Here is a 15,450-nt window from a genome sequence, read left to right as displayed (position 1 = left end):
CTCTTGTCTGTGACAATTTCTCAGATTTCCCTGTTTTTCATGACGTTGACAGCTTTGAAGAATATTTGTCATATATTTTGTAGGATGCTCCACTATTGGAATGTGTCTGATGTTTTTCTCATGGTAAGACTGGAGTGATGGGTTGTGGGAAGAAAGATTACAGAAGCAAAGTGCCATTTTTATCACATCATATTAAGAGTAAGTGTTTATCAACATGATTTATGATTTTGATATTTTTTTTTTAATTTTTTTTTTTATTTTTGGGACAGAGAGAGACAGAGCATGAACGGGGGAGGGGCAGAGAGAGAGGGAGACACAGAATCGGAAACAGGCTCCAGGCTCCGAGCCATCAGCCCAGAGCCTGACGCGGGGCTCGAACTCACGGACCGCGAGATCGTGACCTGGCTGAAGTCGGACGCTTAACCGACTGCGCCACCCAGGCGCCCCATGATTTTGATATTTAGTTGGGTTGAGGTAAGGTTTATCAGATTTTTCTACTGTGAAGTTACTTTTCCCCTATTTTCAGACTATAGTCTTTGGAAGAAGTCACTATGCACAGCCCATACCTAAGGAGTGGGGATTTATGTTCCTCTCCTTGAGGACAAAGTATCAGCATCAATCATTTGGAATTCTGAGTGAGATATTTGTCTATTCTCTCCCATATATTTATTATTCAATCATTTGTTTCAGTATGGATTCATGGGTATTTGGGCTCTAATCCAATTCTACTTTGTTTTTTGCTCAAATTGTTCTAACCTGGGTCATTAGGACCTCTTCTAGTCATGTTCTGTCCACCTTTGACATACCCCATGCATGTGTTTTTGGTTCCTTACTTTCTAATACTACAAAATGCAACTGTATTATCTTATATATATTCTTCCCTAGTTCTAGAATAAACCATTTCTCTAAGGAGCCATATTCCTTTTACGAGAAAATGATATTAGAAACCACAATGTGGGCTCTTGGGATGCCCAATTGATTTTTTTAATGTTTGTTTATTCTGAGAGAGAGAGAGTATGACCAGGGGAAGGACAGAGAGAGAGGGAGAGACAGAATCCCAAGCAGTCTCCACTCCATCAGTGCAGAGCCCGATGTGGGGCTCGAACCTGCAAAACTGCAAGATCATGACCTGAGCCAAAATCAAGTCGGACACTCAACTGAGTCACCCAGGTGCCCCTCAACTGATTTTTGACAAACATTCAAAAGCTAGTCAATGAAGAAAGGATAGCCACTTCAACAAATGGTACTGTAGCAAGTGGACATTCAAAGGCAAAGAAAGAAAAGGAAAAGAAGGAAGGAAGGAAGGAAGGAAGGGCGGGAGGGAGGTAAGGAGGGAGGGAAACCTCACGTATTTGTGTAAAAAAGTAACTCAAATGAATCATGGATGTAGTATAAAATGTAAAACTAAAACTTTTATTTTAAAAATAGTAGAAAATCTTTAGGATCTAAGGCTAGGCAAATAGTTCTTTGACTTAACATGAAAACATGATCCATAAAAAGAAAAATTGATAAATTGGACCTCATCAAAATTAGAAACTTGCTTTGCAAAAACTCTATTAAAAGAATGAAAAGACAAACTACTACAGACTAGGAGAAAATACTTGCAAACCACATATCTGATAAAAGACTAGTATCTAGAATAAAGAAACCTCAAACTCAGCAGTGAAAAAACAGAGAATCTAATTAGAAAATGGGCCAAAGATAAACAGACATTTCACCAAACATAATATACAGGTGATAAATAAGTACATAAAAGAATGTTATTAACCATTAGAGAAATGAAAATTTAAACAACAATGACATATCACTTTCAGATAAATGAAAACTATGCTCATACAAAAACCTGTATGCAAATGCTTCTAGTAGCTTTTTTCCATAATAGCCTCAAACTGGATGGAAACAATCTAGATGTCTTTCAATAGGTGAATAGTCAGATAAACTGTGGTACATTCATAACATGGGATAGTACTCAGTAATAAAAAGGAATAGATTAATGATACACACAACTTGGAAGAATCTCCAGAGAATTATACCAAGATCAGTGGCTACCAGGAGCTGGGTCTAGGGGGCAGGGGAAGGGAAGATGTGGAGAGATTGAATACAAAGGAGTGGCACAAAGGAATTTTGGGGGCTGACAGAAATATTGTCTATCTTGATCGTGGTAGTGATCTATGTTCTATTTTTGCAAGTGTTTGTCAAAACTCATAGGATTGTTCACTCAAAAGGATACATTTTATTGTATGTAAATTGTAACTTCTAAAATTATGAAAAACAAAGAAGATTTTTAAGCCAACTTTCACTCAGCTCAATCACTAGATTAACCAGCATTCTCCATTCCTTCTGTAAATATACCAGTTGGTACCCAGGAACCTCATAGCTAAGCACTTACAGCTAGTCCTTTTCTAGTATACTGACGTTTTCTGTTCCCATTACTTGAGCACAACACATACCAAGAATCAGGGGCATTTGTTTCCAGATCTACAGATGTTAATTGTGCTTACTACTATAAATATCTAATTTAATGAAATATGACAAAGGACCATGAAATCCAAGTATGGAAAAAGGGTTGTTGTTTCTATGAAAATTAGGATGAATGCTTTGGAAAGACTAACTAATGGCAACTTACTAAAAAAATTCTTAAATCAAAAGTGGACAAGACAGTTAAAGAAAGATTGCAAGGAAATTTAAAAATTGAAAAATCAGTCCACATTTATATTGCTTTGCAAGTAACTTAAACTTTTTGCTCTGTTTTAACATAATCCCAAAATGATGGAAATCCCGAAATAACGGAGGATACTACATGAGAGTGGTTTATGCAGCAAAGATGTCTTGGAACTCCAGTTAACAGACTACTCAAAGAAGGGGTATGGAAAATAAAGTGAATTTACATGTTCTACACTAAACATTTATATGTTCTAAGGATTTAATTTAAAATGTCAAACTATGTATGAACTATTATATATGATTCCTCACTTTTGCTGAATTTTTTCTAGCCAACCTTACGGTCTCCAAATAAGAGTGAAAAAGTGACTCAAACCTACAATTTAACACATTTTGTGTTGAATTCAAGAATAGCTTATTCTTTAATCCCCTTGGAAATTTGAATGTATTTTATATTACAGGTGGGGTACTTGAAATGTTGAGTTTAGACTTGTGATTTTAATTTTAAATGTTTAAAAGGATTTAATTTATAGTAGATTGGGGATTTTAACTTGAGATATGTAAAAGTTGAATTGATTATGATTGGATTTTTCAGAGAATCTGAGGTACTAAATCTATAACTTAAGAGTTATTAGGTTTGTAGATAGAGTTTAAGTGCTTAGGAATATTGGTTTATTAGAATTGTAAGCTTGCTTAGTGAATGTTTGAAGTGCTTTAAATAATCAAATATATTACATTTGTAGTTATAGTTTGAAAAATCTAAGAATCTAATTGAGTTGATAATAAATGTTTAGGTAACTTAATCTACCATATTTATAAACTAATTTTAAGTTATAAGAGAATACATTTATAAATAAAATTATAAAATTTTAAGTTACACTAAAGGTCTAAGAAAAACTAGATTTCAAAACTGGATACCTTTGATAAATTTGACATTTATTAAACAAAAGTAGCTATACATGTTTTCAGGTTTTTTTCCTTTCTGTATACAAAAGCTTGCCATGTACGTTAAAAAACTCAAATGATGGGGTGCCTGGGTGGCTTAGTCGGTTGGGGGTCCGACTTCAGCTCAGGTCATGTTCTCACGGTTCGTGGTTCAAGCCCCGCGTCGGGCTCTGTGCTGACAGCTCATAGCCTGGAGCCTGCTTCGGATTCTGTGTCTCCCTCTCTCTGGCCCTCCCCCGTGCATGCTCTGTCTCACTCTCTCTCAAAAATAAACATTAAAAAATTTAAAAAAAAAAACCTCAAATGATGAAATAAAAAATCAACTTCTCCCACATTCTGGTTCTCACAAAAACCATTCCATTAACATTCAAGCAAAGAAAATCAAACACTTTAAACACAGAGTTACCATATGACCCACAAAACCCACTGCTAGATATATAACCAAGAGAGATAAAGGCATGTGTCCATACAAAGGCTAATAGATGGATGTTCATAGTAGCCTTATTTGAGAGAGCTAAAAACTGGAAGCAATGTAGATGGCCATTTAGAGGTGAATGAATAAATGATCTATAGTATGGCTATACAATAGAATATTATTCAGCAATAAAAAGGAATAAAGTACTGATACATGGTTCAGTAAAACATGGATGAACCCTGAAAATATTATGCCACATATATGAGAGAAGCCAGAAACAAAAGTCACATGTCATATGATTCTATTTATGTGAAATGTCCAGAATACTTATCAATATAAAAAGTACATGAGTGGTTGCCTATGGCTAGGAGGGAGGATGAGTGAAAATGAGAGTGGCTTAAAAGTATGGAGTTTCTTTGGGGTTAGTGAAATGTTCTAAAATTGATTTTGATGATGATTGTACATCTCTGTGAATATACCAAAAACCATTGAATTTTATATTTTAAATGGGTGAATTGTATGGTATGTGACTTAGGTCTTTAAAAAGCTGTTATAAGAAGAAATGAAGGAAGGAAGGAGAAAACGAAAAGAAAATCAAACACAAACTTCAGACTTTTTGGATTTCCCACAGTAACCACATTACCACATAAGGAAACAACATCTCTGGATTCTCTTGCAAATATATCCAATGACTTTATTGTGTTGTGTGGATGGCCTGCTTCTTCACATTGTGACTTTTTTTTTTTAAGTTCATTTATTTATTTTGAGAGAGAAAGCATGTGTGTGTTTACAGGGGAGGAGTAGAGAGGTTGGGAGAGAAAATCCCAAACGGACCCCTCACCCAGTGTGGAGCCTGATGTAGGGCTTGATCCCATGACCATGAGACCATGGCCTGAGATGAAATCAAGAGTTGGAAGCTTAACTGAGTCACCCAGGCGCCCCTCACATTGTGCTCTTCTTAATTATAATCTTATGTGGTACATTTGAGTAAGCCTTGATCACCATACCCTCCTCTAGCTGCAAAGGATGTGGGGAAAGTGAGTTCTGGATCCCACCTTAAGAGTCAGGGCTCCTAACAGTAGAGATTCCCCAAATAAAGGAAAGCTATATGACAGGTGCTGGGAAGCTATAAGAATGTGAGACTGTGCACTGTTCAGCCACATGTGGAGAGTGAGTTAAAAGAGGGCAAGATGGAGGGCAGAGAGACCAGTTAGGTGGCTAGTACATGCCCACAAAGAGACATGGCGATGACCTGATCCACTGATCACAGAGGAAGCAGTAATAGAGGCAGAGAGGAGCAAACAGGTTTGAGAAACAATTTGAAAGAAAAGTCAAAATTTGGATATTTGTCCTATAAGAAAGATGAGGGAGCAAGAGGAGTTAAGAATTTCTCCTAAGTGACTGAGTGGACAGTGAGATCTTGACCTAAGATAGGAAAGGAACACATAAGAAGGAACAGGTTGGGGAATTAGGGGAAGGAGAAGGAAATACACTGAATTCTAGACATGTTATTGGTTTCTAATATAATTCCATTGTGGTCAGAGACCATACTTTGTATGACTTGAATTCTTTTAAATTTATTTAAATTTGTTTTATGGCACAAAATCTGGTCTATCTTGGTAAATATTTTGTGTGCAATGGGAAAGTATGTGAATTCTGTTATTAGATGGAGTGTCCTACAAATTTAAATTAGGAAAGCTGCTTGATAGTGTTATTCAAGTCTTCTATATCCTTGCTGATTTTCTGTCAATTTGTCCTATCAATTACTGGGAAGAAGGTATTGAAATCTACAACGATTGATTGTAGATTTGTCTATTTCTCCTTGCTCCTATCTATATTTTCTTCATGAATTTTGAATATCTATTATTAAATGCATAAACATGTACAATTGTTATGTCCTGTTGATGAATTGATCCCTTCATAATTTGAAATGAAATTATTTACTCCTAGCAATATTCTTTATGTGAAATATTTTCTTTTGGCTAGTATTCTTATGTTTGCATGGTAAATCTCTTTCTATTCTTTTACTTTTAACCTGTTTATGTCTATGCATTTAAAGTGCATTCCTTGTAAACAGCATCTTGTTGTATTTCCTTTTAAACCCAATTTCTGCCTTTTAATTGGGAGTGTTTAGTCCATTTACATTTACTGTGATTATTGGTATGATCTGGTTTAAGTCTATCGTCTTAACTATTTTTTATATTTCCAATCTCTTCTCTGTTGCTCTTTCCTCTTTTTATATCTTCTTTTGGATTAGTTGAATTTGTTGTTTTATTATTGCCTTGTTATTTCAGTAGTTGCTTTAGGGTTGATAGTATAATTCTTTAACTTATCAAAATCTACCTTCAGGTGAAATTATACCACTTCAGGTATAAGTATAGTGTAAGAAACTTATACTATTATGCTTTTATTTCTGGCCTTTTTGCTGTTTTTTGTCATATATTTTAGTTATTTATATTATAAACTTCAAAATTAGGGCTGCCAGATCTAGCAAATAAAAATACAGGACACCCAGTGAAGTCTACATTTCAGATAAACAATGAATAACTTTAAAAAATAAGTGTGTTTCATGTAATATTTAGAGATAATTATACTAAAAAAGTAACATCTATCTGAAATTCAAATTTAACTTGGGATCCTGTACTTTATCTGGCAATCATACTCATCGTACATTGTTGTTATTTTTGTTTAAGTAGTCATTTTGTTTTAATGAGATTTTAATGTCTTTAAAATAATTTTATTTTTTTATATTTTTATTCATGGCAGTTACTATTTTTGTACTCACCCTTCTTTTTTGTAGATCCATAATTCCATCTAGTTTCATTTTCCTCGGGCATGGAGGACTTTCTTTAGCATTTATTGTAGTGCAGGTTTGCTGTGATGAATTATTTTACTTTTTGTATGTCTGAAAAAGTCTTTATTTTGTCTTCACTTTTAAGAGATATTCTAGATGACACTAGAATTCTAAATTGATAGTTTCTTTTCCAGTACTTTAAAGATGTTGCTCTACTATCTTCTTGCTTGTATTGTGTCTGACAAGAGATCTGCTGTCATCCTTTCTTTGTTCCTTTGTGCATAATACTTCCTTTTTTCTCTTTGCTACTGATGTTGAGCAATTTGATTATGATATGCCTTCATGTGGTTTTCTTTATGTTTCTTGTGTTTAGGGTATGTTGAAATTCTTAGATCTGTGAGTATGTAGGTTTTAAAAATTTTGAAAATTTGGGGGAGGGCAGGATGGGTGAAGTAGGTGATGGGTATTTAAGAGTGCATTTGTTATAATGTGAAGCAGGTAATGAAAATAAAAACTTAAAAACATTTTTGGAAAATTTTGACCATTATTTATCCAAATATTTTTTGTCCCATCTCTCTCCTTTGGAGATTCCATTTACATATATATTAGGCCACTTGAAATTGTCCCACAGCTCACGAATGCTCTTTTCATTTTTTAAAAAATCTTTTCCCCCCTACATATGTTTAATTTTGGATAATTTATATTGGTATGACTTCAAGTTCACTAATCTTTTCTCTGGCAATGTCTAACTCACCATCAATCCTATCCAGTGCATTTTTATTCAGACATTATAGTCTTCATCTCTAGAATTACAATTTGGCTCTTTTTTAAGATCTTTCATGTCTCTGTTTAACTTTTTAAACGTTTGGAATACAGTTACAGTAACTGTTTTCATGTACTTGTCTGCCAATTCTAATACCCGTGACAGTTCTGGGTCTGATTTTGAACAATTGACTTTTCTAACTTAATCATGGATTGTATTTTATTAAATATGATCAAGTCTTTAGTTCTATTATCAGTTTATGAGAAGAAAAGAGGTAGAGAAACATGTTAACACCACAGGGGTGAAATCAGCAAAGTACAGAATGTGGGGAACTCCACAGGATAAGCAATCAATTTCTCCAACATATAAAGTGCAAGGAAAGAAAAGGGTTTAAGAGATTTTAACCAAATGCAATGTGAAGAACTTGTTTAGATCCTGACTTGAAGCAACAAACTAAATAAAACATTTTATAAGAAAACTGGACAACTATATGGCCAACTAATCCTCAAGAAAGCAGGAAAGAATACCCAATGGAAAAAAAGACAGTATCTTCAACAAATGGTGTTGGGAACATTGGACAGCAAAATGCAGAAGAATAAAACTAGACCACTTTCTTACACCACACACAAAAATAAATTCAAAATGGATGAAAAACCTAAATGTGAGACAGAAAACCATCAAAATCCTAGAGGAGAACACAGGCAGCAACCTCTTTGACCTTGGCAATAGCAACTTCTTGCTAGAAACATCACCGAAGGCAAGAGAAACAAAAGCAAAAGTTAAATATTGGGATCTCATCAAGATAAAAAGCTTCTGCCTGGTGAAGGAAACAATCAACAAATCTAAAAGGTAGCCTATGGAATGGGAGAAGATATTTGTAAATGACATGTCTGATAAAGGGTTAGTATCCAAAATCTATAAAGAACTTATCAAACTCAACACCCCAAAAACAAATAACCCAGTTAAAAAATGGGCAGAAGACATTTGGCAGAAGAAATGGGCAGAATACACAATTTTCCAAAGAAGACATCCAGATGGCAAACACATGAAAAGATGCTCAACATCACTCATCATCAGGGAAATACAAATCAAAACCACAGTGAGATACCACCTCACACCTGTCAGAATGGCTAAAATTAACAACACAAGAAACAACAGGTGTTGGCAAGGGGTGGAGAAAGGAGAACCCTCTTGCACCTGTTGGTGGGAATGAAAATTGGTGTAGCCACTCTGGAGAACAGTACAGAGGTTCCTCCAATAAGCTAAAAATAGAACTACCCTATGATCCAGCAATGGCATTACTAGGTATTTACCCAAAGTATATAAAAATACAGATCGAAAGGGTACATGCACCTCAGTATTTACAACAGCATTATCAACAATAGCCAAACTATGGAGAAAGCTCAAATGTCCATCAACTGATGAATGGGTAAAGAAAGATGTGGGGTGTGTGTACATATATATATATATATATATATACACACACACACACACACACACATTCATATATATACATATATATGTATATATATGAATGTGTGTGTGTGTGTGTGTGTGTATATATATATATATATATATATATATAATGGAATATTACTTAGCCATCAAAAAGAATGAAATCTTGTCATTTGCAATGATGTTGATGAAGCTAGAATGTATTATGATAATCCAAATAAGTAAGTCAGGGAAAGACAAATATATGATCACACTCATATGTGGAATTTAAGAAACAAAACAGATGAATATATTGGAAAAGGGGGAAAAAGAAGAGAGGAAAGCAAATCACAAGACACTCTTTTTTTTTTTTTTAATTTTTTTTTCAACGTTTTTTATTTATTTTTGGGACAGAGAGAGACAGAGCATGAACGGGGGAGGGGCAGAGAGAGAGGGAGACACAGAATCGGAAACAGGCTCCAGGCTCCGAGCCATCAGCCCAGAGCCTGACGCGGGGCTCGAACTCACAGACCGCGAGATTGTGACCTGGCTGAAGTCGGACGCTTAACCAACTGCGCCACCCAGGCGCCCCAGACACTCTTAATGATAGAGAACAAACTGAAGGTTGATAGAGGGATGGGTGATGAGTATTGAGGGCATGTGTTATGGTGAGCACTGGGTGTTGAATGTAAGTGATGAATCACTGAATTCTACTCCTGAAACCAATATTGCACTGTAAGTTAACTAAAATTTAAATTAAAAAAAAGAAAACCGGGGACACCTGGGTGGCTCAGTCGGTTAAGCGCCTGACTTCGGCTCAGGTCATCATCTCACAGTTGGTGGATTTGAGCCCCGCGTCGGTTCTGTGCTGACAGCTCAGAGCCTGGAGCTTGCTTTGGATTCTGTGTCTCCTTCTCCGCTCTTCCCCGACTTGTGTTTTGTCTCTCTCTCTCTCAAGAATGAATAAACATAAAAAAAAAAATTTTTTTTTTAAAAACTGGGAAATTTTGAACACTGACTAGATGTTAAGAAATTTTTAATTTTTAAAGACATTGTAATGGTTTTGTGGTTGTTATCAAAAATATACTGTATTGTTTAGGGATACATAGTAAAGTATTTATGAGTAAAATAATACGCTGCTTATGATTTGCTTCAAAATAATCCAAGAAGAGAAAGAAAAGGTGAGGTTCAGAAAGAACAAATTGGCCAAGGGCTGATAATTGTTGAAACTGAGTAATGAATATGTAATAGTTCATTATATTATTCTCTTTACTTTTGCAATATTTGACATTTTCTCACAATTTAAACAAATCTGATGTTCTCTTGTCTGAGAAGTCTTGCCCTATGCCGTCCTAATAGAATAGGACACCTAATAGAATTAATTGTGCTCAGGACTGTTCCCATCCAAATAAATTAAACCCTCACTTATCTCCAAATCTTTCTCCCTCATTGGCTATAATCCCTGGAGAGCAAATATTGTGTCTTACTTATTTTATATTCTTTGTATTCCCACCACCAATCACAGAGCCAGGGTGCTCAATTAATGGTAGCAAATTGATAGCTCTCTAGCCCATTTACCAAGGTGCCCATGACAGAAAGACTGACTCCATTCTGTTAAATCAAATTTCCAGTTAGGTATTCTGTCCTTTATAAATTCAAGTCATATTGCATATAAATGTATGGCAAAGGGACCAAAAGAGTCCTTATGTAAAAACTCAGGCACTAAAACTGTCAAGGCAAATCAGGAATCCAGTAGGGATTGGCAGGGTCAGCAATACTGAAACTGTTTTATAGTTTGCTATGTACTTCTTCTTACAGGTATGCATTGCACTGTGACCTTTGCAAAACCCTTCTGTCCTGCCCTGCCTTTCTCACAGGACTGCTCTAAATCTAAAATATGATACCATAATTTAAAGGGGCTTCTTTAAAACTGGAAAGCAGTATAAAGTTTAAATCATTATGGCTTCTTCCCAAGGCATCAAGACATCTCACAGAGGACATCATTTTAGCAATTCGAAAAACTGACCTTAGGTGAAATTTTCAATAGGCAAATCTTTGCGAAATAAGTACACAGCACCTATTTCATGCCTGGTGTTGTTTTAAGGGCCAGTAACACACAGTGAGGACAGCCTAGGTGCCCCGAACCTAATCTTTGGCTCCTAGATGTTCCTTACTCATGCTTTTTTGATTGATATTTGTAACTGAGAATTTTACAAATACATCCTAATTGGAGGTTTCTAATTCTGCGGAAATTTCCATTTGTTCTTGCAGAGGTTATGATTATGGGCAGATGGCCTTTGATTTCCTGTGGTAGTTACCAGGAGGAGAATCTTGGGAGGCCCTTCCAAGGCTATGTCTTCCCTGATATGGATGAACTTTTGTTTTTACCCATTTCACATAGCGTTAAATCTGGGGTGTGATTATAAGGGTGTGTGTCGCATAATTATTTCATTAAGGTGTGCTTTAGGTTTACATGGCTTTCTGCATTTGTGTAAAATTTCACAATAGTTAAAAATAAATCTTCCTTCAAAATTCACACAGGTTGTACTCCTCACAAGGAAACATGGCACAGGTGCGGGCCACAGGGAGTATCAGAGCGACCTGGGGCGTCGGTCGGTAGCAAGGGCTGCGTGTCCGCCATCTCTGGCCTCCCTGGAACCATCCCGTCGCCTCCAGGAGGGGAAAAGAACCCATGAAGATAACAATAACAACGACTATAAAATGATAATCGCAATAAAATCACAGTAGTAACAAATCTGAGCGAGATATTCGCATCTGACAGATAGTAGTAAGAACGACAAATCGCGTCCCCGCGGAGCCGCCGTACCAAAAGACCCCACTGGCGGCGGATACCGCGGCTCTCGCGGCGCCCCTGGCGGGCCCCTTCCCCGCTTCGGTCGGCGGGGTGGGCGGAGCGTGGTGGGCGGGCGGGGAGGGGCGGGGCGTCAAGCCCGCGGCTGAGGGTGGGCACAAGGGGGAGGAGGGAACGGGCGGGCGGCTGGGCGGGGCGCGATCGGGCCTCTGCTCCTCACACGCCGCACTCGCAGCCGAGATCCCGCGCCGCCGAGAGTCCTGGCGGCAAGCGCCGTCTTCGAGCCGAGGCAGCAGCCGGAGGAGGAGCCGCGGGCACTGAGGTAAGCGCGGGTACGTCTGCCGCGTGGCCTGGAGCCTCGGCGCCCCCGGCCCTGCCCGAGGGTTGTGGTGAGGCCGAGGGGCGGCGCGCGGAGGCCCGAGCAGGCGGGGCCGGGGCCTGGGGGCGGGGACGGCCTGGCTGGCGGGGCCGGAGGGGCCGCGCGGCGCTGGGCCGGCGGGCACAGCCTTGGGAGTCGGAGTTTGAGGCGGCACGGGCGCCTGTGCACACCCAGCTCTGTCCCGGGCCGTGGCAGCCCGGGAGGTGTGGAAACCGCCTGCCTCGGGGGCGCCCACAGAGGAGGGAAGGCGGGGGACGGCCTTGTCCCTCCCACTTTCGGGGCTCCCAGGCCAGTTCGCCCGCACAGCCCTCGGGAACTTGTTAACAGGAAAGCTTGGCAGGAAAACAAATGCCAACGTTTTGGAAGAACTGAGAGTCACGTCGTTAGGCGCTGAGGCTTTATTTTCCTTCCCCGCCCCCTCCCAACCTCAACCCGACTTGGCCAAAGAAGGATGTGTCACCAGCTCGGGGCCTCGGGCGGGATCCCCGGCCCGGCTGGAAGCAGGAGTACCTGAAACAAAGGTAAACGGAGGCCCGGCATACCCCGACCCTGCCCTGCGGCCGCCCTCGAACCGCCCCAGTGGGTCTCTCCCGCGCCGACCCTGGCCGCCGCCTCGGAGGGGCTTTCTCCCGGGGGACCTTTCGATGGAAACCAGCTGGCGGGGCTCGGAGTTGATGTTGCATCTGAACTCTCTTGTGCTCACATTATTCCCAATCCCCCAACTCTGGTAAAGCTTAAGGAAATTTTACCCGGTTTTAGTGGTCAGTAAATGTAAGGGAGGATAAATTGCTGTTTGTAAATTATAAGGTATTTTCTTGTTAGCAAATGGTCTGAAACATGAAATAAAAAATCTTAACACGTAAGCAAAAAAGAGCGATTTCTAGTGCTTTCCAAAATCTGAAGAAATGTTCCTCCTCAAATCACTCATGTAGAAAACATCCCCCCAAACCTTTGGTGCCAGGCATTTTTCTTTGTTCTTTATTAGTCTCAGGCCTCAGTTTCTTGTAAACAGAGCACCCAGTGCTGAGACCCTAAGAATTGCCATACTAGGTCAGAGCATGTGCATCCTGCTCAGTAGGCAGCAGGCTTGTGTTGTAGTAAAACACAGTTTGCTTTCTTGGTGATACCGTTAAAATTATCGTAGTTTCATTCCTTTCAGAAATATTCATGACTTTTACTGAAAGCCTTTTAAAAAATCTGTAGACCACTCCTAATTTATCCATAAAATGTATTCACATTTATTGCATCCAAATGGCTCTCCTATCGTTTCTGACAGAACTTGAGATACTGTGGAGGAAACTCGGATCTTTTATAAAAATGGGAGCTCAGAGATTGAGGACAGGGGGAACAAAGTAGTTTTTTAAAATAGAAAGCTTTGAAGAAGTCTTTACCAGAATCAACCTGGCTGATGAGTTCAAAAATAGTTTTATCCAGGAGCAGCCTGAACATTAATCAGTTGAAGGTTTATTTGTATTCATAAGTATTTGCATATTTTAAAATGCAGCTAACATTCTGGAGAGTGAAGGGGCTATCTGACTATATCTTAGTCTGAATTAATTTGAGCTTAATGTTTTAGCTGAAACCAGCTGCCCTAAGAGAATGAAAGTTTTGTTTCAGCAAGAAGGGAATAAAAGAGATGAGTAATTTTGGAGTATGGATTACTTGAGGGGGGCTCCCGTTCAAACCATAACTTTACTTTTAAACTCTTCATAGACTCCTCATTACCTCTAGCAAACATAGTCTCCACTGTTAATAGCCACAGTCACTTTTCAACACACAACCAAAACTTCTCTTAACATTTACCCGCCACTGCTCATCCCCCCAAGAAACCTTACCACCTGGAGTAGTTAATTGCCCTTTTGTGCAGTACCATTGTCTAAATTAGAGGTTTTAATTCATGATACTGTTGATAATTTGGACTAGATAATGCTTTTTTTTAATATTTAAAATTTTTATTCTCAAGTTGGTTAACATACAGTGTAGTTTTGGCTTCATAAGTAGAACCCATTGATTCATCACTTACATATAACAACACCCAGTGCTCATCCCAACAAGTGCCCTTCTTAATGCCCATCACCCATTTACCCCTTCCCCATCAACCCTCAGTTCTCTGTATTTAAGAGTCTCTTATGGTTTGCCTCCTTCTGTTTTTATCTTATTTTACCTTCCTTTCCCCTATGATCAATCATCTGTTAAGTTTCTCAAATTCCACATATGAGTGAAATCATATAATATCTGTCTTTCTCTGACTTATTTTACTTAGCATAATACCCTCCAGTTCCATCCATGTTGCTGCAAATGGCAAGATTTCATGCTTTTTTCATCACTGAGTAGTATTCCAGTGTGTGTGTGTGTGTGTATATATACACATATATATTGTTGATAGCCCTGCTATAAACATTGGTGTGCATGTGCCCCTTTGGATCAACATTTTTGTATCCTTTGGATAAATTCCTAGTAGTGCAATTGCTGGGTCGTAGTGTAGTTCTATTTTTAATTTTTGGAGGAACCTCCACACTGTTTTCCAGAGTAGCTGCACCAGTTTGCATTCCCACCAACAGAGCAAGAGGATTCCCCTTTCTCCACATACTTGCCAACATCTGTTGTTTCCTGGGTTGTTAATTTAGCCATACTGACAAGTGTGAGGTGGTATCTCATTGTGGTTTTGATTTGTATTTCCCTGATGATGAGTGATGTTGAACATCTTTTCATGTGTCTCTTGGCCGTCTGGATGTCTTCTTTGGAAAAGTGTCTATTCATGTCTTTTGCCCATTTCTTCACTGGATTATTTGTTTTTGGGGTGTTGAGTTTGGTAAGTTCTTTATATATTTTGGATACTAACCCCTTATCCAATATGTCATTTGCAAATATCTTCTCCCATTCTAACAGGTGCCTTTTGGTTTTGTTGATTGTTTCTTTGCAGTGCAGAAGCTTTTTGTTTTGATGAGGTCCCAGTAGTTCACTTTTGCTTTTATTTCTCTTGCCTTTGGTGACATGTCAAGTGAGAAGTTGCTGCGGCCGAGGTCAAAGAAGCTCCTGCCTGTTTTTTTTCTGTTGGATTTTGATGGTTTTCTGTCCCACATTTAGGTCTCATCAGTTTTGAATTTATTTTTGTATATGGTGTAAGAAAGTTTGGACCAGATGATTCATTGTTGTGAAGGGCCATCCTTTGCATTTTAGGGCTGCATTTAGCAGCCTTCCTGATCTCTACTAAATGGATACCAGTAGTACCTCCCCCCCCCACACA

At 38.6% G+C, this 15,450-nt stretch overlaps 1 protein-coding gene across 2 annotated transcripts in view; it reads left to right on the top strand.

The window, feature by feature from the left end:
* Positions 1-11,985: 11,985 nt before the first annotated feature.
* The window catches only part of PPP2R3A (protein phosphatase 2 regulatory subunit B''alpha), a 211,865-nt gene continuing 208,400 nt past the window's right edge, over positions 11,986-15,450 (top strand). Inside the window, exon 1 of one of the 2 annotated variants that reach the window (XM_060638723.3) lies at positions 11,986-12,146. The gene's annotated coding sequence lies outside the window, so the exon portion shown is untranslated. Of the gene's footprint in view, positions 12,147-12,321; positions 12,725-15,450 lie in introns of those variants that run through there. The other variant, XM_060638724.3, reaches the window with a different exon arrangement.

The sequence above is a fragment of the Panthera onca genome, chromosome C2 (genome assembly GCF_046562875.1).
Source record: "Panthera onca isolate mPanOnc1 chromosome C2, mPanOnc1 haplotype 2, whole genome shotgun sequence".
Taxonomy (NCBI): Eukaryota; Metazoa; Chordata; class Mammalia; order Carnivora; family Felidae; genus Panthera; species Panthera onca.
This window is presented reverse-complemented; position numbering and strand designations above follow the sequence as displayed.